The 25,481-nt window shown below is 48.0% G+C and overlaps 1 long non-coding RNA gene and 6 other non-coding genes across 7 annotated transcripts; all 7 read right to left on the bottom strand.

The window, feature by feature from the left end:
• Positions 1-722: 722 nt before the first annotated feature.
• Positions 723-829, bottom strand: LOC136530200 (small nucleolar RNA snoR97). The gene has a single exon (XR_010777686.1). It is a non-coding gene; the product is annotated as a small nucleolar RNA snoR97 (small nucleolar RNA).
• LOC136529492 (uncharacterized) lies at positions 736-2,026 on the bottom strand. Its single transcript, XR_010777339.1, has 2 exons — positions 1,476-2,026; positions 736-1,390 (listed from the first exon to the last, which is right to left on the bottom strand). It is a non-coding gene; the product is annotated as an uncharacterized lncRNA (long non-coding RNA).
• On the bottom strand, positions 926-1,044 carry LOC136530108 (small nucleolar RNA Z278). The gene has a single exon (XR_010777609.1). It is a non-coding gene; the product is annotated as a small nucleolar RNA Z278 (small nucleolar RNA).
• LOC136530077 (small nucleolar RNA Z223) lies at positions 1,131-1,225 on the bottom strand. Its single transcript, XR_010777584.1, has one exon. It is a non-coding gene; the product is annotated as a small nucleolar RNA Z223 (small nucleolar RNA).
• Positions 1,291-1,376, bottom strand: LOC136530224 (small nucleolar RNA U36a). Its single transcript, XR_010777708.1, has one exon. It is a non-coding gene; the product is annotated as a small nucleolar RNA U36a (small nucleolar RNA).
• Positions 1,449-1,596, bottom strand: LOC136530231 (small nucleolar RNA snoR134). Its single transcript, XR_010777715.1, has one exon. It is a non-coding gene; the product is annotated as a small nucleolar RNA snoR134 (small nucleolar RNA).
• LOC136530215 (small nucleolar RNA snoR111) lies at positions 1,690-1,818 on the bottom strand. The gene has a single exon (XR_010777700.1). It is a non-coding gene; the product is annotated as a small nucleolar RNA snoR111 (small nucleolar RNA).
• Positions 2,027-25,481: the final 23,455 nt, after the last annotated feature.

Genomic DNA, 25,481 nt, shown 5'->3' with positions numbered 1-25,481 from the left:
TATTTGTTGATTGTTGACTATGTGAAGACGTCAATTACTTTATCAAATATCTGCATTTTTTCCATGTATCGTTGCTTCATGTATGCTCAGCAGGATATGTGAGAATTCCGTGTGAATGGTGTGGTTCAGAGAATAATTCAGTGGACTAAAACTAGTTAAGACTGAGCTAATTAGCTGACAGCTATAGAGTCGTTGGATCTGGAATGAAGGGGTGAGATGGAGGCGATCGAGTGCTCTTGGCAGCTCCCAATCCAATCCGCTCTCGGCTCTAGCAGTGAGCGGTGGACCCCACTATCACGGAAGCTACACTTCCTATCCGATTATGGCACAACAGGCCCTCTTTCTATACGATTATGGAACTGTTGAGATAGGTGCTTCGGAAGCGTAGAAACTGCAGAAATGTGTTCGGCTGCACTATGCTGCGGCTGATTCAACCATCTGCTGACTTTTAGTATCAGCATTTCTATCGCAAATTTTAGTTTTAATTCTGAAATGAAGTAAATTTGGTGAATCCATTATTATTTCGCTGTTACAAACCGGTCCCGTTCGACCTTGGTGAGGGGCAACCAGTCCCGTTCAATCTTGGAGAAACTTGCCTGCATTTTCACGTATACGAGTCGTTTTGCGAAAGAGTAAAATTTCTGTTACATCGAAATAAAGATACATTTGCAAATATTTGTAGGATATTATATTTGAAAGTATTCATCAATCAAGAAAATATGGAATCTCGTGCTGTTATTTAACTCCCATCTCACAGTATAAACAGAGACGAAGCTGATGACAACACACGCTGTCCGAGTTTTTTCAGCCTCCGCGCAACTCAGGAAACACTTGCGCTAGGATAGTTAAACTCGGCAGTACTTTTTGGATAGATCCAACTGTTAACCAAGCAACGAAATCAAAACCAGAAGAAATTACATCAGTGACCTCAGATTTGCCCAGAGTTATCAAGCGAGTGCAGCGGCTCCAAGTAGGTTCTTCCTGACAAGCAGGAACTAGGAGACGACAGCAGCCTCAAACCAATCGGGCGATTTCATCACTGGCCAATGGGATTTGCAAACAAAAAAACTATGATCAGAGAGAATGAATTTATCCTATAGCGAGTATGAACGTGCGAAGACATGCTAGTGATCGATGCTCAGATACGAATCAGCTTTATCAGTCATGAATTCTCAGAAGCAGAACTGGCGTTTTAAGCTGAATGGTTGTATCATCACTGACAGATCAATCACATGATTCGGATGCATATCAAACGGCAAAAATGAAGGGACTGATGACTACATCTCAGGACGGCTCATATTAAGAAATTCAACCATTATTTTTCCCTTTGCTTCACGGGTAAGATCAGAAGCGCGGGTAATGTCAAATCACTGCCACCAATCAAACGAACCTGCAAAGCAAAAAGTCCAGAGATGAGAAATCACGCAGAGATAAGAGATGCTATGAACATCTGTATCCATTGCTTTGACACAGACCAATCACAAGATTCGTCAGGGCCTGCAACACTGAATGGCACACGGTGGATCTAGCACAGGCATTGGGGCTTCCTTCTTCAAAGGGTAGAAATCCGACAAGCCCGGGGTTAGCACCGTGCATCAACCTATCCTACCTAGTCTAGATCCTTCGAATCGCAAATCGCAACCATCACAAACGAAAAGAAAAATGATTCAAAAGGGGGAACGCGCAAATCTGTGGTCAAGCAACAATCATATTGCCTACTGGAGGCATGGCAACTGAAAGGATTTCTTGACGCGTCGATCTATCCCCTCCTTGCGAGCGCGGCGCCGCACGGAAGGTGTTCGTGCCCCCGCCCGTTACCAACAAAGAGAGAAACAGAAACGCTGCGATCGATGTCGATGCAAACAACTCAAACCAATCCAAATCAAATCAAACAGAGAAAAGAAAAGGAAGAGCGGGTTAATTTGATGTCGGCTCTGATGCAGCGGCGGCGGCGGCGGCGGCGGCGACTGGTGCTTGGAACCCTAGGCGACGATGAGGAGGCAGGCTTGGCGCTGGCGCGGCCTTTGGTTTTATAGTCTCCCTGGCGGCGGCGTCGAGAAGAAACGACCTGTGGGAGGTGCGAAGCGCAGAAAACCTAGAACGCATAGGCCGTATGGGCCTCTAGAAACAGGTGAGATTTTGTTCACAAGCTGGGGAGCTGGGCTTGTAGGAAGTTGTGGGCTGGAGCGAATTCGTGAAGGACCTGGGGTTGTAGGCCTTGCGGGTCATGCACTCCGACTCATGCCATGAAACAGGGTATGTTGGGCTTGAATTCTACATCGCTAATACAAGTGTCCGTCTGTCCGTGCGGACCCAAAAAAAAAATTAAATCTCCTCACCAAAGCTCGTCTCCCCGTCTCCCCAACTCCGCACTCGTTCGTCGTGGCTTCACGGCACCGTGCGGCCATCCAACCGTCCCAATCCACCACGTCGCCGCATGTCGGGTATCAGTATCAGGGATACCCAGAAGAAGGAAGTTAATGGTCGCGAACGCTAACTCCCTCAGATGGTTAAGAGTGTATCTTGGTCTCGTCCAGCCTTGAGGGCACGGGCTCCGTCTCGCCCGACCTCAAGGATACAGGATCCGGATCACCCGACCCTAAGGGCGTGGGCTCCGTCTCATCCGACCCTGAGGGCGAGAGCCCCGTCACGTCTGACCCTGAGGGCGCGGACTCCGGATCAAGCTCCGCCTCTCCCGACCCCGAGGACGCGGACTTCGCCTCACCCGACGGAGGTCCGTACCGTCTCCAACCACTACGGGTCTAAACATACGAGTCCAGGGTTAAACTTCTGACGCCAGAAGGGGAGCAGGCACGTCTTGACGTGACCCGCGGCCACGACGGGCCATGTCTGAGGACGCACGTCGCCAACAGCATCGAGTGTGCCGGCGTTGTGCTACCTACGCTCCGTACGGCCTCCAGCGGAGGCATCAGCGAGCCATACCGTCTGCTGGGACAGGATGAAGCGCCACGACCGGCTGACGATGCTCGCGTATGGCGCCAGTGACGAACAGGGCCGCGACATGGAGACGTCCCCGTCGTCATCTACTGGGTCGGCAGGACCCACGTAAAAAAGATGAAAGACATTGCAATCTCGGAAGCCTTCCTCTCCTCGTCTCTCTCCAATGTAACATGCATCTTCCTCTTCGTCTATAAAAGGGGAAACATGGCACCCCACGGGGGGGGATTCCCACGCGTCTAACACGTCTGAGCGGCTAAAGGCTTAGGCACTCGACAGTAGACAGAGAGCTCAACCAGACACACTCCTTTCACCAAAGACTTAGGACCTTCTCCCTCTCTCACCTGTTTGTAACCCCTACTACGAACCAAGTGCCAGTAATACGAGCAGCAGTAGACTGGACATAGGAACGTTCCGCTTGAACCAGTATAAATCCTTGTGTTCTCCGAGCATAGCCATCCGGGCCTTTTACGCGTCTCGTCGTCCACAACAGGCCACGGATGGCTAGCCACGGCATTAGCTGGGTCCCGGGCGCACACGTGCGCTTCGAGAGCCTAGACTTCATCGTCGCCACAGAGGGAGAGCTGGCGTGGGCTCCTGCCCTGTTCAACTTCTTTGCTCCACCGACCTCGACGCAACCGTCGAAGCCCCTGAGAAGCTACAGCTGCGCACACCCAGTGTTCACCTCAACGGCCGATTAAACGGCCACTAAACGGTAAATGATGGTAAACTATTTTGTTTAGGGGGTAAACGGAAATTAAACGGTTAACCATTTAAACGGTCAAAAATAGGAAAAACGGTCTAAACGACCTAAACAGAATGGAGATAAATTGTATTAAACGGGCTAAACAGCTATTTAAACGGTTGTTTAAGCAAACACGAGATAAATCTAGTTCGGTTTTGTATGGATAAATTTGTATACTTAAGTTTATTATATTTATAAATGTGTACACTTGATATGTTACATGCATAAATATCTATATTTGGTTATTTTCACATGCATAAATATATATACATACCAAAATAATTGATTTTTACTCGGATAAATATGTATAAATGCTAGAATACTTGATTTTTTACATGCACATATATAATTATATGTATTTTTTTAAAACGTATAAAACCGTTTAGACCGTTTAACTTCGTTTAAACACCGTGTAAATAGCCTAAACGCTAAACGAAGAGCGACCGTGTAAAGACCGTTTACCATTTAGGAAAACATTGCGCACACCGAAGGCCCGTGTCCCCGGAAGCTACCAACTCCTCGGCTTCGATTACGAGAGGCTGGAGCATTAGCTCGACGTCTTCCTTGGACCTCGACTATCCCAGGAGGATGTGCGCTGCCTCACCTTCTTCTTCGCCAACGTCATGACACAGCTTGCTAGAGGAGAGCCGCTCTTCCCAGAATATCTCACCCAGGATGCCCCGACAGCGTTTCCGTTCGGTCTGCATAATGTCGTGAGGACCATTGGTCACCTCGCAGCACAGCACACGTACCCGCCTCCCACAGATGACGAATTTGTGGGAATGGCCAATTTACGTCATGGAGTCTTTCCACGACCTTCTCGTAGGAGATTTAGAGTCGATCTCCAACTCTGACTCTAGTAGGGGGAGCCATCACCCCTCGCGAGAATGTTTTATGGCAGGTAGCCCCGAAGGACACGTCGAAAGCGTCCATGATGGAGGGGCTACCCCACCGAACAACTTCGATGATGAACTCAAAGAAGATGCGGGGGCCCTTCCCCGCATGTAGGTGGAACAGCTAAGGGCGTAGCATCAGGAGCTCGAAGATGCGTGCCTCCAGCTGCAGCAGGAGCGCGTGAAGCTCGAACGCGAGATCGAGCGCTGTGGGTATGGTGGCCGTGCATGCGCCATCGCCCATGACGTAAACCAGAGGATCGTCGAGGACGACGGAGGCCTCTCGCACTTCTCCTAGGCAAGTTAGAACATAGCTACCGTGGTGGCCCTACTCCGAAGGCTCTCAGAGCCCATGACACCCGAAGACCATCGGGCCCACCACGAGATCCGCACACTGCTCGAGCGAGCAGCGGTGCAACAGGCGGAAAGCTCACTGTCTCGGCGACGCAAGCTCGATGCCAGTCAGTGTGTGTCTTCGGGGTGACATGGCCGGGACGTGTCCATCCACCAGGCGCCAGGCGACGGCGGGGGACTTGCCATGGTCCTGGTGCATGAGCGTCTTGGCCCCAACCATGATGCACGCAACACCCTAGACACCCGCAGGCGTGGACAGGATGACAAGAGAGAGGAGGCTAGCCATGGATACCATCCTCATTGTGGACGCTATGACAGCGGCGAAGACTAGAGCCTAAGCCCTGACCTACCGGGGCCCTAGGCTTTCGGCTGGCACATCCTCAATGTGGCTTTCTTGCCGCGGTATCGAACACCGACCAACATCCCGAAGTACTCCGGGGAGACGAACCCTGGCTTGTGGCTCGAGGACTACCAGCTTGCTTGTCAAGCCGGTGGTGCAGATGGTGATTACTTCATTATCCGTAACCTTTCCTTATTCCTAGCCAATTCAGAGAGAATATGGCTGGAGCACCTTCTGCCTAACCGAATTCAAAGTTGGGCAGACTTGAAGGAGATCTTTGTGGGAAACTTCTAGGGCACCCACACATGCCCTAGGAACCCCTAAGATCTAAAAAATTGTCGACAAAAGTCTAGAGAGACTCTCCGCGAGTACATCCAACACTTCTCCAGACAATGCAATGAGTTGCCTGATGTCGCCGACGCCGACGTCATCGGAGCCTTCCTATCTCGGACCACCTATGAGTCCCTAGTCCACAAGCTAGGACGTAAAGGCCCTCAGACCACCAAGGAGCTCCTCGACATCATGATCAGCTACGCCTCAGACGAGGAGGTGGTCAGAGTGATTTTTGATCGCTCCAAAGGCAAAGCGAGATGGGACGAGGATTCTGGTGAGGGCCCCTCTAACCGTCCGAACAAGAAGAAGAACAAGCAGCAGCACAGGGGCTCGCTCGTGTCTGCTGCCATGTGGAAAGGTGGCCAGGCGCCCACCGAGAATGCTCCTGACCACTTCGAGAAGCTACTCGAGGGGTCGTGCTCGAACCACGCCTTCCCCATCAAGCATTTGTATAAGGACTGCACCCTCATGAAGCGGTTCCTGTCCGGTGGCTCCGATAAGGGGAACCAGAGAAAGAAGCCTGAGCCGGCGGCAAACGACGCCAAGGGGAAGGATGGCGGCTTTCCAACCTCAGGCGGCTGCCTTATGATGTTTGGTGGGATGGTGGCCTATGACTCCAAGCGCCGCTAAAAGATCGCACGCCGCGAGGTCTACGCGACTGAACCGGCCATGCCGTTGTTTACACCAAAATTTGGGAAGAAGAACGTGGGAAATCGAAGCTTCTAGGATTATGTCATCAAGGAATCGATTAGATGTGAATCGGTATCAGCTGATTTAGATGCGATATCAGAATCAACTATTTTATAGATGACGTCAGTAGACGGCGTCAATGGGCTATGTTTGAATGGCGCTAGGAAGATGCGTCAGACTCTACAAATAAGGAAAATTAGGGTTCAAGTTACTATTAAGTTAGGAAGTTTTCTTTTGTTCTAAGAATTGTTATGAGTCATATTTAAGTAGGATTCATATTTTGGTTTCGGGTATAAATATTAGACCCTGGTTATTGTAAAAAAATGAACACATTCAATCAATACAATCTTTCTGGCTTTCGTCATCGCATTAGGAGTAGGTGTACTGTAGATCTCGGCGAGTTCTTCAGCAAACAGAGCTGTATCGACTGATCGATCTCCAGCTTGCTTCTGAGTACCGTCACAACTTGTATTGTGCTTGTAAAGCTACATCAGCTGATTGATCTTTTATGAGCCTTAATATAAGTTAGTTATCGATCTGTATCGTAGTTTGTAATGCTGCATCAGCTGATTGATCTCTTACGAATCATAATATAGATCAAAGTTATCGATCTTATGTTAAATAATCTGTTGTTTAATACAATATCACCAGTTATCGAATCTGCTAAGATTAGTAAGATTTTCGTTGTTGTTTTTGGTTGATTCACCAGTTATCGATCTTGCTATAATTAATATTTTATTAATTATAACAAAATCATCTGATTGAGACAGAGATGGATTGGCATCATATCATCTTAATTGGTCATCCTTTGATCTGGTCATGCTTTAAATCTTATAATTGATGGCTTAATTCCGCTAGATCGGTTGTTTTATCTCTATTCCAATCAAACATAGTATGCATCCAAATACATGTTTCAATTTTGAATAAACTCACTAGTAAATGAGATCTAATCTAACGACACTACCATAGCTGCATCGATCCGGTCAAACCTCACTGGTAAGACTTTAGATTAGAAATTATCGATTAATGATCTTGTTTATGATCAAGATATGTACATTGTTTGTTTGCTATGACTACATCGGCTATTTTAGCCGATTTGCCTATACTCTTACGCATATAGCATGTTTTTATAAATCTGTCAACATATAGATGGTTGTATAGATTCTTTGGCTTTAGTTTGTTGTTATTACCATAGCTACATCGATCCGATCGAACCTCACTGTTGATGATAATAGATTAGATTCAAACTGTTTGTAGATTCATTTATATTAGACAATCGATTTGTTCACATGTTATACTCTTTTCATCAAACTTATCGGCTCAACGCTTTATATCGATCATGTTCTATTTAGCCGATGATGCTTTCTTACATTGCTTCTTTGCTAATTATCAATTCTCTAATCGATCAATGACATCAATCGACCATTTGGTCATATATATTGGAATTTTAAGGAAATATCTTCTGATTTTGTATTTGGGTGTATTGTACTTGTTTTTATCTAGATTAATCAGTCATCATAAATCTGTTATGATCCATGAGTATCAGTTATTTTGATTCATATCATTATCATTTAATATTAGCCAATGATCCTTGATTTAAAGTTCTTCATTTCATGGATATGCCGGATATCGACTATTTAGCTTATAGCCTTATTGAATTGGCTATCTAGCCGTACATTTAGAACTGTCTGGTGTAACACTGACATGTTTCACCTTAAATTATTGATAGGATTTTCTCTCTTTGTCAATTATAGGTCAAATTGACCAGCACGTCATTGAGTTTTCAGAATCGGCTGGTTCTGTTTTGAAGCCAAGCAGATCTCTTGTCTCGTTCCACTCAGATCCTCTGGCTTATTGTGTGTTGATCACATCACCACTTTTTTTGTCAACATACTTTTTGGCACGCCCAGTGGGACCACAATCGTCATGGCGGTTCACAACAACAAGGACATTCTTATGGTACCTTATGAAGACTTACCTGATGAGGATAAAGATATCATTGATAAGGCTATAGAGGAGTTTCAAAACAAGTGCTTGTTGTCATACACCAAAACACGTGACAATAAAGTTGTTCAGAAATATCCACTGCCAAGAGTTTTGATGCATGGACAGTCAGATATAGACGAAGCTAATGATAGGCATTTATTTGTAGAAGCTGTCAACAAATCTGTTCATGATGCAATGTTGAATCATAATACAACTTTCTTGAATACGTTCCACAATACCATGAAGGAGGTGTTTCATGGATTTCCACTTGATCAGGTTGGATCGGCTTATTATAATATTCCACATCCATCGACTCAGGGGACTAATCAAGCCGGTACTAGCTATCAACAAGCAGCACTAGCTAAGAGTGATGATACCTAGGCAATTTAGAATTTATTTGAGCAAATTCAGGGTGCTACTACTCATCAAATGCTATATAATCCTAGATCATCAGTGTAGCATGTGCAACAGCCAATAGGGCAAGTTTAGAATTAGATGGTTAATTTTGGCACATTAGGCCAAATACCACCGTTGGCTAAAAAAATAGCACCATCGATTTAAAGGATTCATAGAGATACAGATCCTAATGTTTTCAATTAGAGATTTCAAATAGTTGGAAATGATACTGTCGTGGTTGACCCGATCGTCGACACAAAGCGCCTCACTAAGGTGCTGATGGATGAAGACAGTGGCCTCAACATTATGTACGCCAAGACACTTGATGCCATGGCATCGACCGGTCGTGCGCCCAACCAACCGGGGCACCTTTCTATGGCTTCATGCTAGGGAAGCAAGTTGTACCGCTCAGGTAGATCAACCTACATGTCACCTTAAGGGATCTGACCAAGTACAGGATGGAGACCCTCACCTTCGAGGTGGTGGGATTCCACGGGACCTACCACACCATCCTGGGATGACCATGCTACGCAAAGTTCATGGTTGTCCCCATCTACACCTACCTAAAGCTTAAGATGTCAGGCCCACGTGGGGTCATCACCATTGGCGCCACCTTCTAGCATGCTTATGAGTGTGAGGCTGAGTGCTGCGAGCTTGCCTCGGCAATCATTGCTTTCGAGGAGCTCGCAATCATCAAGGAAGGGACTGACGAGGAGGCACCCGACTCCTAGCGGTCGGTCGGATCCTTTGAGCTCACAGAGGACATCAAGGAGGTCCTCGTAGACCCTAGTAGCTCCGAGGGCAAAGTGGTGCGCATTGGCACCACACTTTGCTCCAAATAGGAAAGCGCGCTCATCAACTTCCTCCGCGCCAACAGAGATATCTTCACGTGGAAACCCTCAGACATGCGAGGCATCCCGAGGGAAGTCACCGAGCATGCCTTGAAGATCAGGTCAGACTCTAAGCCAATGAAGCAGCACCTACATTGCTTCAATGAGGAGAAGCGTAGGGCCATCGGCAAAGAGATCACAAGGCTTTTGGCAGCCGGATTCATTAAGGAACTGTATCATCCTGAGTGGTTAGCCAATTCCATCCTTGTATGAAAAATGGGAAATGGAGAATGTGTGTTGACTACATAAGTCTCAATAAGGCGTGATCAAAGGATCCATTTCCTTTGCCACATATAGGTCAAGTAGTCGACTCGACCTCAGGGTGCGAAACCCTCTGCTTCCTTGATGCATACTCCGGGTACCATTAGATCGCCATGAAAGAGTCGGACTAGCTCGTGACTTCTTTCATCACTCCGTTCAGGTCATTTTGCTATATCATGATGCCTTTTGGTCCGAAAAATGCAGGAGCTACAAACCAGCGATGTATGCTCAAGTGTTTCAAAGATCTCATCGGGCGAACCGTTGAGACCTAAGTAGACAACATCATGGTCAAGTCCAAACAGACCGACCAGCTCATACATGACCTAGAGTGGACCTTCACAAAACTACGAGCAAACGACATCAAACTCAACCCTGAAAAATATGTTTTCAGGGTCCCAAGGGGCATGCTGCTTGGGTTCATCATCTCCGAGCGTGGCATCGAAGCCAACCCAGAGAAGATCTCAGCCATCACGAGGATGGGTCTGATCTAGAATCTAAAGGGAGTGCAGCGAGTCACGGGGTGCCTCACCACGCTTAGCCATTTCATCTCACACCTCGGTGAATGAGGCCTCCCACTATATCAACTTCTGAAGAAGACCAATCGGTTTGCGTGGACTCTCGAGGCTCGGGAGGCACTCGACAAAGTCATGGAAATCCTGACGAAAGCCCGGATCCTAGCCCCCCCCCCCCGATCGATGGAGAGCCGCTCCTGCTCTACATCACGGCCACCACATAAGTGGTCAGCACCGCCCTAGTGGTAGAGCAGGAGGAAGAGGGACACGCCCTCAAAGTGCAATACGCAGTATACTTCATTAGCGAGGTGTTGTTCGACTCCAAGATTCGCTACCCACAAATCCAGAAGCTCTTGTACGCCGTTCTGATCGCCAAGAGAAAGCTATGTCACTACTTCGAGTCACACCCGATGACGGTCGTGATATCCTTCCCTCTTGGTGAGGTCGTCCAAACTAGGATGCCAAAGGAAGAATCGTCAAGTGGGCACTCAAGCTGATGGGTCAGGGCATTTTGTATGCCCCTCGGATGACCATCAAGTCCCAAGCGCTAGCCGATGTCGTTGCGGAATGGACCGAGGTCTAGATGCTGCCAGCAGCCATCGACCAAGAGTACTGGATTGTAACACCCCGGTGTTACGATCTTATTTAGCGCCGCGATTTAGGTGTAAGTAAAACTTCGAAACGAGTTTCTCGGATTTTTAATTTAAAATGTACTTGAGGCGATAAACGAATCATGTGTGACGTAGTTTCGCAGACTCAAATAAATGTCCAGGTTAAATTTCAGTGCGTAAAAATATTTAGGAATTGCTGAACGACAATTCTGGCCAATCGATAACGAACGGTTCGTTCTATTAGATTAAGCATGAAAAGCAACGTTTATCAATAAAATAAAATCCATTAATAAATAGAACAATATACATATATATATATATAGCTTTAGAATCAAATTTAAATTCGAGCTTGCTGAAATTTTCCTATGCCTAGACGTTGCAAATTGACTAAAGTAGTAAACCGTTATATATATATATATATATATATATATATATATATATATATATATATATATATATATATATATATATATATATATATATATGTATGAATGTATATATATGGATGTATATATATATGCGCACGTTACGGCAGTAACTTTAATAAAGAACGTGTAGCAGTGCTTGTTGACCTGCTCCTCTGCGGCGTCATGAATATCTATGTCTGCCTTTTCTTGTCTCCGTTGCGAGTCCTTGCTGTTGCCGTGTACTAATTTTCCTGTGCGATGCAACGCTAAGGCCTAACTACTACTGCTGCTGTCTGTGCTGGTCTTGTCCAAATATTTTTAACGGAAAGCACCGAGACGTGCTGCTTTTGGAGGGGGGCTTGGCCACGACTAGCTGCTGCCTGGCACGTCGAGCAATCAAAGCTGCTGCTCTCACTCTGCGTCGCTTGTCTTGTCTGTCTTCGATTGTTTTTCCACGCCGACCGGACAACGTGTTCGTCTGCACTAGCTCAGGCCTCACCTTTTTTTTCTTTCGCGCTGCTGGCCGCACTGCCCAGGCCGTCCTCCTGAGCCTACATCATTGGCTTCGCATTTTTTTGGCTGCGTCCGCCGTCGTTAGTTTCCCCGACGCCTCAGCTCCAGTTCCCCCCCCCCCCCTCGCTCTTTCTTGCTGCTCGCGCATGCTCCATGCCATGCGGCTCCTTCCCGTCCCCGCTGGTCCCCCGTGCGCGTGCCCTCAGCCCGCGCGCGACCACGTCATGGTTGCTCCACCGCCACGCCCCTTGCCCTCTACGCTACCTCTCTCATGTCGCGTGCCGGCGCTCCTGAGTCGCCCGGCCGAGCAACCGCCTGGGTCGCATCTGCGCACCTCCTCACGCCGAGCTCCGCAACTCACCACGCCGCCCACGACCCGCTCCACTACCGTGCGCGAGACCCACGGCGCCATCCATCTTCTTCCCCCTCGGCCTTGGTCCCCCACCGTGGCCAGGCACGTCCCTTGCCCGCGCGCTGCTCACCCACGGGGCCACACACCGTTGCCGGCCATGCATGCACGTGCGAACGTGGACCTCCATGGCTCTGCCCTGGTCCGCGCTGGCCACGCCCTCGGCCCCGCTGCTGCCCGCGTGGCCATGGCTGGTCCGCTACCGCCGGGCCATCTTCGCCAATCACCACGCCCCATAGCGGCACAGCCGCCCTGCCAGCCGCCCTTCTATGCGTCGTGCCTGCGCGGCTCCTTGCTCCACTTCTGGCTCGGCCTTTCCGCAGCGCCCGTTGGGAGCCATGCCATGCTGATGGTCGGGATTTGGGCCGGCCGCGTCCGTCCCGGCGCTCCTCTGCTCCGTGCGTTTTATTTCTAGAAATGGGAAGGAAGGTGAGGGGTGAGAATCCAAGTCAAAGAATTATACGGGGTCCTTTTTACAAAATACATGACTCCTTGAACAGTACTATGGACCTAGGATTGATTAGAGAAAAGCGTAGGGGTCGTTTCGCAATTATGTCGTCGCCACCGTGCCCAAATCGTGTTGGGCCGGCTCGCTGGGCCGGTCTGCCGTGACTGCGCGCCTGGACCACCGCGCATGGGCCGTTGGCTGCCTGCAGCTGGGCTGGCCGGCCACTGCCGCCTACTGGGCCGCCGCCTGCATTGCTGGGCTGCGGTCTGCTCACCATCTGGGCCACCGCGTGCCCATCCGCCTGGGCCGTTGCCTGCTTGTTCGAGCTGCTAGCCCACTGGTCCTCTTAGTTTTCTAAAGCATTTGTTAAATTAGTTTTGAAATTAAAGTTGTAAAAGCAATATAACATAGCATAGGAGTCCAAAAATAGCGAAACCAGTTTTGTTAGTCTCCAAACATCATGCTCTACCTGTTAGTATATTTTGTTCACATAGTTTGGTAATATTTTTGGGAGCTATATAATTATTTTAAAATGCTTAATATTGTACAAGATGAACTTGTAGGAATTTCTCGGGTAAATTGGTAATAGCGTTAGCTCTGAAATTTCGACAGTAGATTTCTAGCAATAATTAGTTGCTAGATAGACAATGAGGTCCTAATCCGAATATAGTATATCAGATAGAAGGAATGAAGAAACAACGTTGGTTTATATAACTAAAAGAATTGTTGAGAAATAACGTCTTATGCGACAACATTGATATGTAGCCTAAGTACGGTCGTCGTTAGAACTAGCTCGTTCACTTGAGAGACATAGAGCGTATTTATACGAGTCACGATTGCAGTCAGTTGATCATACCCTTGCATTTTGTTACAATGCAAATCATGGTAGGGACGTCGATGGATCACGGAGTCATTGGGAGTTGCTGGAGAACTGGTGCTTTTGGAGATCATGTCACCATGATGGAAAGCTAACTTTTGATTATATTTTTCCCAGGCAAGCCCCGGTGCATAACCCCTACTTTTCTGCAGTTTAAATTGTATTTGTGCATTAAGTTTCAAGGAGTTGAATGAAACCCACTTGCATATATATCTTTATCCTATGAGTCTTACTAGTATGACAGGATCGTCTAGACTGCTATGCTACAGGACTCCGGTAGAAGTCGAGTGATTGCCTATCACTTGCGAGATATAGGAGATATGTTACTATATGATTATCACTTGGAATATATAAAATGGTGGAAAGGAAAATGGTGATCGGGTAGGAATGTGGTTTGGGTATTGGTGGGTGTAAGAAGTTGTGTCGCCGCAGAGGCGGGTCATAGCTTGGTTACACCATTTTTCCCTGTCTGGTCGGTTAAGGACTAATCGTTGCATATGACTCTAGGCAGGTCACAGACTTATTATCTCGAGCACATACTTGTGTATGGGCGCTTGGAAGACTTGTTGCTCTCTTGTCACGGATCCGGCTCTTTCCAGACCGACTGTTAGGGTTTTGTTTTGGTGGAGGAGGTCCTTGCACCGCACTGTGTCCAGGACTCAGGGGTGGGGGCTTGGAGTCCCAGTTTGGACGAGGACCTGGACACCCGGGACAGGAGAGTGATGGGTTGGTCCTGCTTGTGTCTGGGGTAAAAGCGGGGCGTGTGTTTTTGGGGTACCCAGCTGGGGGCATTGATTCACAAATCGCTGGGCTATCCGGTACGGCTTGTCTACAGTTTAGCATCATAGTAAGAACTGAAAGATAGAAGATGGACAAAGGAAATCTGATTGCTTACCACCTGCTTGAAAGTAGCACAGGTGCTTACATAGAATGGTTAGTTAATGAACTAATACGGCTATTAATAAAAATCGAATATAAGGACGCACGTTTAGTAATGCTTCCTACAAATGCAATGAACCCACAAGCCAAATAGCTTTGCATATCCTTGGAGTCTTTTCTTTTCTCCTGTCGGGTAAGTCTTGCTGAGTACAATTGAGTACTCAGGGTTTCATTCCCCCTATTGTAGGTAACAGGTGGAGGCTTGAGTTGACCTCTGTGTGTGGATTCCTCCTGGTGGGCTCAGAGAGGATTTCCTTTACGTTGCGATCGTAGTTGTCATTTATAACTCTCACCAAATGCTTTTATAAATGAAAGTACTACCACTATGTCATAATTTATGTATCAATAATTCATCATGCCATGATTAGATATTTATTTCCGCTGTAATTCCAATCACATGTTTCTATTCCGCTGTTCAATTAAATTGTCTATAACTCTGATAATATGATTTCATTCCGCTGTTATATTAATAAATGTTATATTCTGATGTACACGTAAAGTGATGTAAGAAATGGTTAAGAAGGATGTAAGCTTTATTCTCTCATTTGTGATCCTGGTGGCAAAAATGTGGATTTTCGGGTTCTCCCCTGGGGTGTGTCTGACGGAACCGAGTAATATAGTGTTCTCCCCTGAGTGCTTAGTGTCTAATGGAAGACAAGCACTCCTGTGAGGCATTAAATTTGGCGGTTCTGCCACATGTGGTATCAGAGCACAAATGAGTAAACAAGGCTTCGAAAAACCTTTTCTAAACTAAAATTTGACAACCCATTGTTGCAAAAAGTTAGGATGTTTGTATGCGAAGTTATATAAGTAGCCCTATTACTATGGTTATGTATCTAGGATAGATGGCACTCTGCTGACATAGATAGAATTGATCAAGTTTCTGTAGGTACACTGACTCGAGCATAGTTCGATAGTATCGGCTAGTTACAGGGAGAGAATGATGTGCCAAAACTCTGAGAACGGTTGCCCTATATGTTGGCAACAGTGAAAGGACGTATAGGACGTGCATTCATGCATATCCTATTTGTGCATTGTCGTGCCGTGTTGCTTGCAGATACGCCATCCATAGGTGTCACGCGTGTTGTATTGTGCACGATTGTCTCGTCCTATTCTAGAGTTAGGTCTGAACTGTGGCTTCGTGTTTCACGTTCGCCCGTGGTTCACGCCGGTCGTGACCCACGTCTCCCCGTATCCCTTTCTGTGCTCTTGTCGGACCCTTGCCCTGCAGTCGTACTAGTCAGTAATGGCATTGCACGTCGCTCGCCTCGAACTCGTGGAATTTGGTTGATCCGCCGTAGTGATCTCGCATGGGAACCCTTGTGAACCGTGCTAGGACCACTGAACGCTCTGCCTTTATAAGTAAAGCCTGGCTTAGCCATTGGTACCACCACTCGGCGCACTTTAGCTCGCTTAGCTTTTCCTTTGAGCCAGCTTTTCGCTCAGCCTTCCTTGCAACCACCGCCAAAGATGGCAGGAGCCTGGGTTAGTACCTATTCCATGAACGTTGAGGGTTTTCCCAGAATCCTGCATGCCACCCTGCAAAAGCTCGGAGTCAATGGTCGCCCCGAGTATGAGGGCCGTGAGTATGAGGAGCATGGCACCGAGCGGTGTGAGGTTACCGTCTACACCGGGAAGAGTGAAGAGTTCCCCGACATCACCGAAGCCTGGAGTGTGATCGCAACCGGGTTTCGCTTCGTCGACACCTACCAGGTTGTGGCCCGCAAAGCCTTGCGGTACCTCTGCCAGATCTATGAGGAGCCCATTGCTCGTACCCCCATGCGGTTCTTTCCTCCTTTGGACAAGAATCGGCGGGCATGGAGGGCCTGCATGGAGGCTTTGCAAGGATGAGATGTGCAAGAGGACAGTCCCACCGTGGTGCACTTGACCACGTACCTACTCGCTCTGGATGAGCAGTACGACCGTCAAGCCTTGGAGCTGAGGGTGTGCCTTCGGCGTGTCGAGGAAGCCGAGATCTTCAACTGGATGCTCTAGGTGCAGCTCGCTGAAGCGCATGCCAGTGCTACAGCTATTGAAAGCCGAGAGGCTGCCATGGAGGAAACTCTAAAGGAGGCCGAAGATCGGCATGTCCTTCAGCTATGGGTGGCCTATCTTGTCACTAGGGCCAAGCGGAGGACGCTGGCTGTTGAAAGGCAGGATGCCCCGATTTTGGAAGGGATCCCTATCCACCCGCTAGAAAGAAGAAGAACAAGTGTTGCAGCACCGCCCGCACCTCCACCCTCGAAAGTATCCGAAGAAGAACCCTTGATTCCTCTCGCTCAGCCGTTGCCCCGCGAGGATGTAGACTAGTTGCCTTGGGACGTTGTGCCCATAGTAGTAGTGTTTTTCATCACTATCCTCCGGTATTGTACTCTTGCTGTTGTTGTCATCCGTAGTGTTGAGATTGTTCGACCGTAGGTGAATGCTATGCCGTGAATGTGAGCCTGAATGCCTATACGTTATACCCGTATAAGATCGTTGGAACATGCATTTAAATTATTTCGTTGTGTTTATTGCATTCATTTACTTTAAAGTCTCGTTAGACGTGCTCCAAGTTTTTAAGGGTGATGTTAAGTGAGTTACAAGAGAAGTTGCCATTCGGATACCAAGCAGATCAGCCGTGATTGGATGTTATTGGACACTGTATTGACTAACTATGGATGCCCTAGCAGAACACTCGAATTTCTTTAAAACAAATCCGTCGTTGGATTTGAACTCCTTGTCCCTTGTTGTGAAGGGAACTTTTGTTGTTTGAATTTTTCCCATGCGATACCCCTTACTCTGTGGTCTATGACCCCACTGCCTTCTGGGCGTGTAAGTTGGTAATAGTTGCCTGGTTAAAAGCTTATGGTGCCGCGATGAAACTGAGGGCTCCCTGTGGAACAGCTGCCACATGTGACGCTGCTCGGCATGTGCTGGTATCGAGGTTGTTAACCAAGTACCTTTGCCGAGTTACACCGTCGTACCATTTTGTTTTAAAAATTTTCTCCTTGGAAATGTTCAGGTGTTCAAACGGGAAATCCATAATGGGGTGATACAGAAGTGTTCTCTCAAGGTAAACAAGAGATGGTTTGGAGAAAGAAGGTATGACATGATCTGGGTTTACAGAAAAGACGGATGTGGTCGAGGAAGGTTAGCATTGGGTAGTCAGGAGTAGTTGCAAAAGTCAGAGTGGACATCATGTCCCAACCCTGTTATTAGTTGACCATGCTTCGCATGCTGGGTCATTTCGCTGCGTGCCCTACGAACATTGTCTGTATCGGGTCTTTAGCTCCCCATTTTCGCATGGCCGTGGCATCGTGCAGTGCTCGCCATCTTTGTGCACTGTGCACTTCTCCTTTTCCCAGCATCCGGTCGGCTCTCGACTCTCACGCCTTGTCCCTCGTACCAGACCCCCCATTTCCCCTTCCCTTTCCTTCTTCTTTTGGTGACGCGACCGCCCGCACGCCTACCTCGTCGAGCGGACCCCCTCTACTCTCCTTTATTTCCCCCTCCGCCCCCCACGCAAGAAGCACACCATGGCGGTGCTTATCCCCACAGCATGAACCATCTGTGTATCCCATTCACTCTGCCTCCACCTCCGGTGCGTTGTTTCCCCTCTCCATTCGCCTTTATAAATACCCTTGGTCCTTGCTCTTCTTATTCATCCCAATCCCTCTCGCTGTCACACGTTGTGAAGCTAAGTTCGTCTGTCTGAGGTGATGGTGTGATCTGAGAAGAAGAAAGGATCTAGTTCGTCGAAGAAGTTCAAGTTCCCTTAGTTAGTTGGCCTTAGGATTCACGATGTTTTACTTCTCAGTCGACTGTTTCTGGATTTGTTGGTGCTACGCTATGAATTGGATAATCATTATCTTGTTGTTTCTCCATTGCCCTCGTCTATCTCGACTTCTGGATTAAGTCTCGGTTGTATTAGGTTGCTCTTAACCATGTATCCCTAGATCCCCGTGTGGTAGTATTCGAAGTCGTGTAATCCCCGATCTACGAAATGTAATCGTGTTTTCCCCTTCTGGTTCTAGTTTCGAATCTCAGGACGAGATTCTTTTTAAGGGGGGTTGGTTGTAACACCCCGGTGTTACGATCTTATTTAGCGCCGTGATTTAGGTGTAAGTAAAACTTCGAAACGAGTTTATCGGATTTTTAATTTAAAACGTACTTGAGGCGATAAACGAATCCTGTGTGACGTAGTTTCGCGGACTCAAATAAACGTCCAGGTTAAATTTCAGTGCGTAAAAATATTTAGGAATTGCTGAACGACAATTCTGGCCAATCGATAACGAACGGTTCGTTCTATTAGATTAAGCATGAAAAGCAACGTTTATCAATAAAATAAAATCCATTAATAAATAGAACAATATACATATATATATATAGCTTTAGAATCAAATTTAAATTCGAGCTTGCTGAAATTTTTCCTATGCCTAGACGTTGCAAATTGACTAAAGTAGTATAAATATATATATGTATATATACATATATATGTATGTATGTATATATATGTATGTATATATATACACGCACGTTACGGCAGTAACTTTAATAAAGAACGTGTAGCAGTGCTTGTTGACCTGCTCCTTTGTGGCGTCATGAATATCTATGTCTGCCTTTTCTTGTCTCCGTTGCGAGTCCTTGTTGTTGCCATGTACTAATTTTCCTGTGCGATGCAACGCTAAGGCCTAACTACTGCTGCTGCTGTGTGTGCTGGTCTTGTCCAAATATTTTTAATGGAAAGCACCGAGACGTGGTGCTTTTGGAGGGGGCTTGGCCACGACTAGCTGCTGCCTGGCATGTCAAGCAATCAAAGCTGCTGCTCTCACTCCGCTTCGCTTGTCTTGTCTGTCTTCGATTGTTTTTCCACGCCGACCGGACAACATGTTCGTCTGCACTAGCTCAAGCCTCGCCTTTTTTTTCTTTCGTGCTGCTGGCCGCACTGCCCGGGCCGTCCTCCCAAGCCTACATCATTGGCTTCGCATTTTTTTGGCTACGTCCGCCGTCATCAGTTTCCCCGACACCTCAGCTCCGGTTCCCCCCCTCGCTCTTTCTTGCTGCTCGCGCATGCTCCATGCCATGCGGCTCCTTCCGGTCCCCGCTGGTCCCCCGTGCGCATGCCCTCAGCCCGCGCACGACCACGTCACAGTCGCTCCACCGCCGCACCCCTTGCCCTCTGCGCTACCTCTCTCATGTCGCGCGCCGGCGCTCCTGAGTCGCCCGGCCAAGCAACCGCCTAGGTCGCATCTACGCACCTCCTCGCGCCGAGCTCCGCAACTCACCACGCCACCCACGACCCGCTCCACTACCGTGTGCGAGACCCATGGCGCCATCCATCTTCTTCCCCCTCGGCCTTGGTCCCCCACCGTGGCCAGGCACGTCCCTTGCCCGCGCGCTGCTCACCCACGGGGCCGTACACCGTTGCCGGCCATGCGTGCACGTGTGAACATGGACCTCCATGGCTCTACCCTGGTCCGCGCTAGCCACGCCCTCGGCCCCGCTGCTGCCCGTGTGGCCATGGCTGGTCCGCTGCCGTCGGGCCATCTTCGCTGGTCACCACGCCCCGTAGCGGCACAGCCGCCCTTCCGTGCGCTGTGCCTGCGCGGGTCCTTGCTCCACTTCTGGCTCGCCCTTTCCGCAGCGCCCACCGAGAGCCATGCCATGCTGGTGGTCGGGATTTGGGCCGGCCGCGTCCGTCCCGGCGCTCCTCTGCTCTGTGCATTTTGTTTCTGGAAATGGGAAGGAAGGTGAGGGGTGAGAATCCAAGTCAAAGAATTATACGGGGTCCTTTTTGCAAAATACATGACTCATTGAACAGTACTATGGACCTAGGATTGATTAGAGAAAAGCGTAGGGGTCGTTTCACAATTATGTCGTCGCCACTGTGCCCAAACCGTGTTGGGCTGGCTCGCTGGGCCGGTCTGCCGTGACTGCGTGCCTGGACCACCGCGCATGGGCCGTTGGCTGCCTGCAGCTGGGCCGGCCGGCCACTGCCGCCTGCTGGGCCGCCGCCTGCATTGCTGGGCTTCGGTTTGCTCGCCATCTGGGCCGCCGCGTGCCCATCAGCCTAGGCCGTTGCCTACTCGTTCGAGCTGCCAGCCCACTGGTCCTCTTAGTTTTCTAAAGCATTTGTTAAATTAGTTTTGAAATTAAAGTTGTAAAAGCAATATAACATAGCATAGGAGTCCAAAAATAGCAAAACCAGTTTTGTTAGTCTCCAAACATCATGCTCTACCTGTTAGTATATTTTGTTCACATAGTTTGGTAATATTTTTGGGAGCTATATAATTATTTTAAAATGCTTAATATTGTACAAGATGAACTTGTAGGAATTTCTCGGGTAAATTGGTAATAGTGTTAGCTCTGAAAATTCGACAGTAGATTTCTAGCAATAATTAGTTGCTAGATAGACAATGAGGTCCTAATCCGAATATAGTATATCAGATAGAAGGAATGAAGAAACAACGTTGGTTTATATAACTAAAAGAATTGTTGAGAAATAACGTCTTATACAACAATATTGATATGTAGCCTAAGTACGGTCGTCGTTAGAACTAGCTCGTTCACTTGAGAGACATAGAGCGTATTTATACGAGTCACGATTGCAGTCAGTTGATCATACCCTTGCATTTCGTTACATTGCAAATCATGGTAGGGATGTCGATGGATCACGGAGTCATCGGGAGTTGCTGGAGAACTGGTGCTTTTGGAGATCATGTCGCCATGATGGAAAGCTAACTTCTGATTATATTTTTCCCAAGCAAGCCCCGGTGCATAACCCCTACTTTTCTGCAGTTTAAATTATATTTGTGCATTAAGTTTCAAGGAGTTGAATGAAACCCACTTGCATATATATCTTTATCCTATGAGTCTTACTAGTATGACAGGATCGTGTAGACTGCTATGCTACAGGACTCCGGTAGAAGTCGAGTGATTGCCTGTCACTTGCGAGATATAGGAGATATGTTACTATATGATTATCACTTGGAATATATAAAATGGTGGAAAGGAAAATGGTGACCAGGCAGGGATGTGGTTTGGGTATTGGTGGGTGTAAGAAGTTGTGTCGCCGCGGAGGCGGGTCATAGCTTGGTTACACCGTTTTTCCCTGTCTGGTCGGTTAAGGACCGATCGTTGCATATGACTCTAGGCAGGTCATAGACTTATTATCTCGAGCACATATTTGTGTATGGGCGCTTGGAAGACTTGTTACTCTCTTGTCATGGATCCGGCTCTTTCCGGACCGACTGTCAGGGTTTTGTTTTGGTGGAGGAGGTCCTTGCACCGCACTGAGTCCGGGACTCAGGGGCGGGGGCTTGGAGTCCCAGTTTGGATGGGGACCTGGACACCCGGGACAGGAGAGTGATGGGTTGGTCCTGCTTGTGCCCGAGGTACAAGTAGGGTGTGTGTTTTCGGGGTACCCAGCTGGGGGCATTGATTCGCGAATCGCCGGGCTATCCGGTACGGCTTGTCTACGGTTTAGCATCGTAGTAAGAACTGAAAGATGGAAGATGGACAAAGGAAATCTGATTGCTTACCACCTGCTTGAAAGTAGCACAGGTGCTTACATAGAATGGTTAGTTAATGAACCAATGCGGCTATTAATAAAAATCGAATATAAGGACGCACGTTTAGTAATGCTTCTTGCAAATGCAATGAACCCACAAGCCAAATAGCTTTGCATATCCTTGGAGTCTTTTCTTTTCTCCTGTCGGGTAAGTCTTGCTGAGTACAATTGAGTACTCAGGGTTTCATTCCCCCTATTGCAGGTAACAAGTGGAGGCTTGAGTTGACCTCTATGTGTGGATTCCTCCTGGTGGGCTCAGAGAGGATTTCCTTTACGATGCGATCGTAGTTGTCATTTATAACTCTCACCAAATGCTTTTATAAATGAAAGTACTACCACTGTGTCATAATTTACGTATCAATAATTCATCATGCCATGATTAGATATTTATTTCCGCTGTAATTCTAATCACATGTTTCTATTCCGCTGTTCAATTAAATTGTCTATAACTCTGATAATATGATTTCATTCCGCTGTTATATTAATAAATGTTATATTCTGATGTACACGTAAAGTGATGTAAGAAATGGTTAAGAAGGATGTAAGCTTTATTCTCTCATTTGTGATCTTGGTGGCAAAAATGTGGATTTTTAGGTTCTCCCCTAGGGTGTGTCCGACGGAACCGAGTAATATAGTGTTCTCCCCTGAGTGCTTAGTGTCTAATGGAAGACAAGCACTCCTGTGAGGCATTAAATTAGGCGGTTCTACCACATGGATGATGTACATTGATGGGTCATTGATGAAGAGAGGCACCAACATGGGGCTGGTCTTCATTTCGCCCCTCGGGATACGCATGAAGTACACAGTCTGCTTCCATTTCCCTGCCTCCAATAATGTGGTCGAATATGAGGCGCTCATCAATGGCCTGCGCATTGCCATTGAGTTGGGCATTTGATGACTTAACGTTTGAGGCGACTCACAGCTGGTCATCAGTCAAATCATGAAGGAGTCAAGCTGCCATGACACCAAGATGGCCGCCTACTACCAAAAAGTCTGCCAGCTAGAGGGCAAGTTCGGTGGCCTCGAACTCAATCACATCCCAAGGCAACTCAATGAGGTGGCCGACACACTAGAGAAGATGGCATCTAGCCGATAGCAGGTGCCGATAGGCATCTTCACTAGTGATTAGCACAAGCCTTCAGTCCACTATGAGGAATGGGGACAGATCAAGGACAAGCTGCTTGCCTTGGTCATGGAGCTTGGTGAAGGTCCAGTGGCAGAGCCCGACCCTCTAGCTGACTGGAGGACACCGTACCTCGATTGGCTTCTCCACGAAGTGCTCCCGATGGACAAGATGGAGGCTCGGTGGATCGCATGCCGAGCCAAGTCTTTCATCATTATCAAGGAGGAGCTCTACAAGCGAAGCCACACCAGGATCCTACAGCGTTGCATTCCCACTGAACAAGGGAGGCAACTGCTGAAGGACATTCACAGTAGGGTCTACGGACATCATGCCACACCCAGAACCCTAGTCAGAAACGCGTTCAGACAGGGCTTCTACTAGCCGATCATGGTGGCTGACGCTGAGCAGATTGTGCGCAGCTATGAAGGGTGTCAATACTACGCCCAGCAGACCCACCTGCTGGCCCAAGCACTCTAAATGATCCCCATCACGTGGCCATTTGTGGTCTAGGGGCTCGATATGGTCGGACCTCTCAAAAGAGCACCCGGGGGCTACACGCACTTGCTTATCGCCATGGACAAGTTTACAAACTAGATAGAGGCTCGACCGATCTCTGTGATCAAGTCTGAGTAGGCCGTATTATTCTTCCTCGACATCGTCCATCGCTTTGGAGTCTCAAACTCCATTACCATTGACAACGGCACACAGTTTACTAGGAAGAAGTTCCTCCGATTCTATGATGAATACCACATCCATATTAATTGGGCCACCATGGTGCACACCCGCACGAATAGGCAGGTCGAGCACGTGAACTGCATGGTCCTACAATGTCTCAAGCCTAGGATTTTTAACCGGCTAAACAATTTTGGCGAATGTTGGGTCACGGAGCTTCCTGCAGTGCTCTGGAGCTTGAGGACAACCCCCAGCCGGTCCACCAGCTACACACCCTTCTTCATGGTCTACGGTTTCGAGGCTATCCTCCTGACCAACCTTGACTATAGGGCACCGAGGATCAGGGCATACAATGAGTAGGGAGCCGAGGCATCCCTCGAAGACACCATGGATCTGCTCGATGAGGCGCGTGACATTGCCCTCCTCCTCTTAGCCAAGTACCAGCAGGTGTTGTGCCGATACCATAGCCATCGAGTGCGGGGTCGGGCCTTCAATGTCGGGGACCTAGTACTCTGCATCGTCTAGAGCAACAAAAACCGTCACAAGCTCTCTCCGTCGTAGGAGGGACCGTACGCCACCGTGGAGGTGTTCCGACCAGGCACCAACAAGCTCAAGACCATTGATGGCAAGGTCTTTGCCAACACATGGAATATCGAGTAGCTACATTGCTTTTACCCCTAGCCTATGTGTATACTTAAGAATGGTATTTCTAAAATATGAAAATGTTTTCTCTTATCGATTTTGCTATCGTTCCCTCTATCTTTAGTGACATCCGACCCCGGCAACGGTAGGGGGTCAGGCATCACTCAGGGGCTAATAAGAGTATATCTACTTAGAGACATTCTCTATGCCCCACCCCCTTACATTAAGATCGCAAAGTAAAGGTTGCGGAAACAAACCCTGAGTAAAACTGGTCGGACTGCAAGAAACCTACGCCCCAGCGGCTACGGCGTTTTTGCTCACCAGCGTGATCAGACTTGTTTCCCCCGTATTACAAGCTTTATAGCCTTAACCACGGAAAGAGTTGGAACACATTAATTTTTTTATATAAAAAAAGAAAGCATGAAGAACTAAAAGATTGTTCAACCATAGTAGAAATTAAAATCTGTCCATTTATAACAAGGTCACTATTTGGCCTAACTAACTAATTTTTTGGAGGATGATCTCATCCTCTATCTTGGCAGATAAATCCTACACTAGAGGGGCCACCTCCTTCTTGATGTCCTCTAGCTTGGCGTTGGAGTAACCGGGTGTGAAGCCCTAGCTCATCGTCTCTAGATCAATGTTCTCATAGTGAGAACGAGCGATCACGAACGACCGATGAATGCTGAAGCAGAGTGCGTCCCTCACCATCTCACGTGACTAATCTGTGATCCAGACGATGCGGACCATGTGCGAGCTCGTCTCCTATGCTGAGGCCATCTCAAGGTTGTCACAGACTAGCTAGACAGCGACGCGTAGGGCATCGTGCTCATTGCTCTCCTTTAGGAGGGTGGCCTTCACTCGCCAAGCTCCTTCTCTAGGCAGCGGCTCTTCATCACCTCAGCCCCAAGCCTATGATCAAGACCTGCC

The sequence above is a fragment of the Miscanthus floridulus genome, chromosome 19 (assembly GCF_019320115.1).
Source record: "Miscanthus floridulus cultivar M001 chromosome 19, ASM1932011v1, whole genome shotgun sequence".
Classification (NCBI taxonomy): Eukaryota; Viridiplantae; Streptophyta; class Magnoliopsida; order Poales; family Poaceae; genus Miscanthus; species Miscanthus floridulus.
This window is presented reverse-complemented; position numbering and strand designations above follow the sequence as displayed.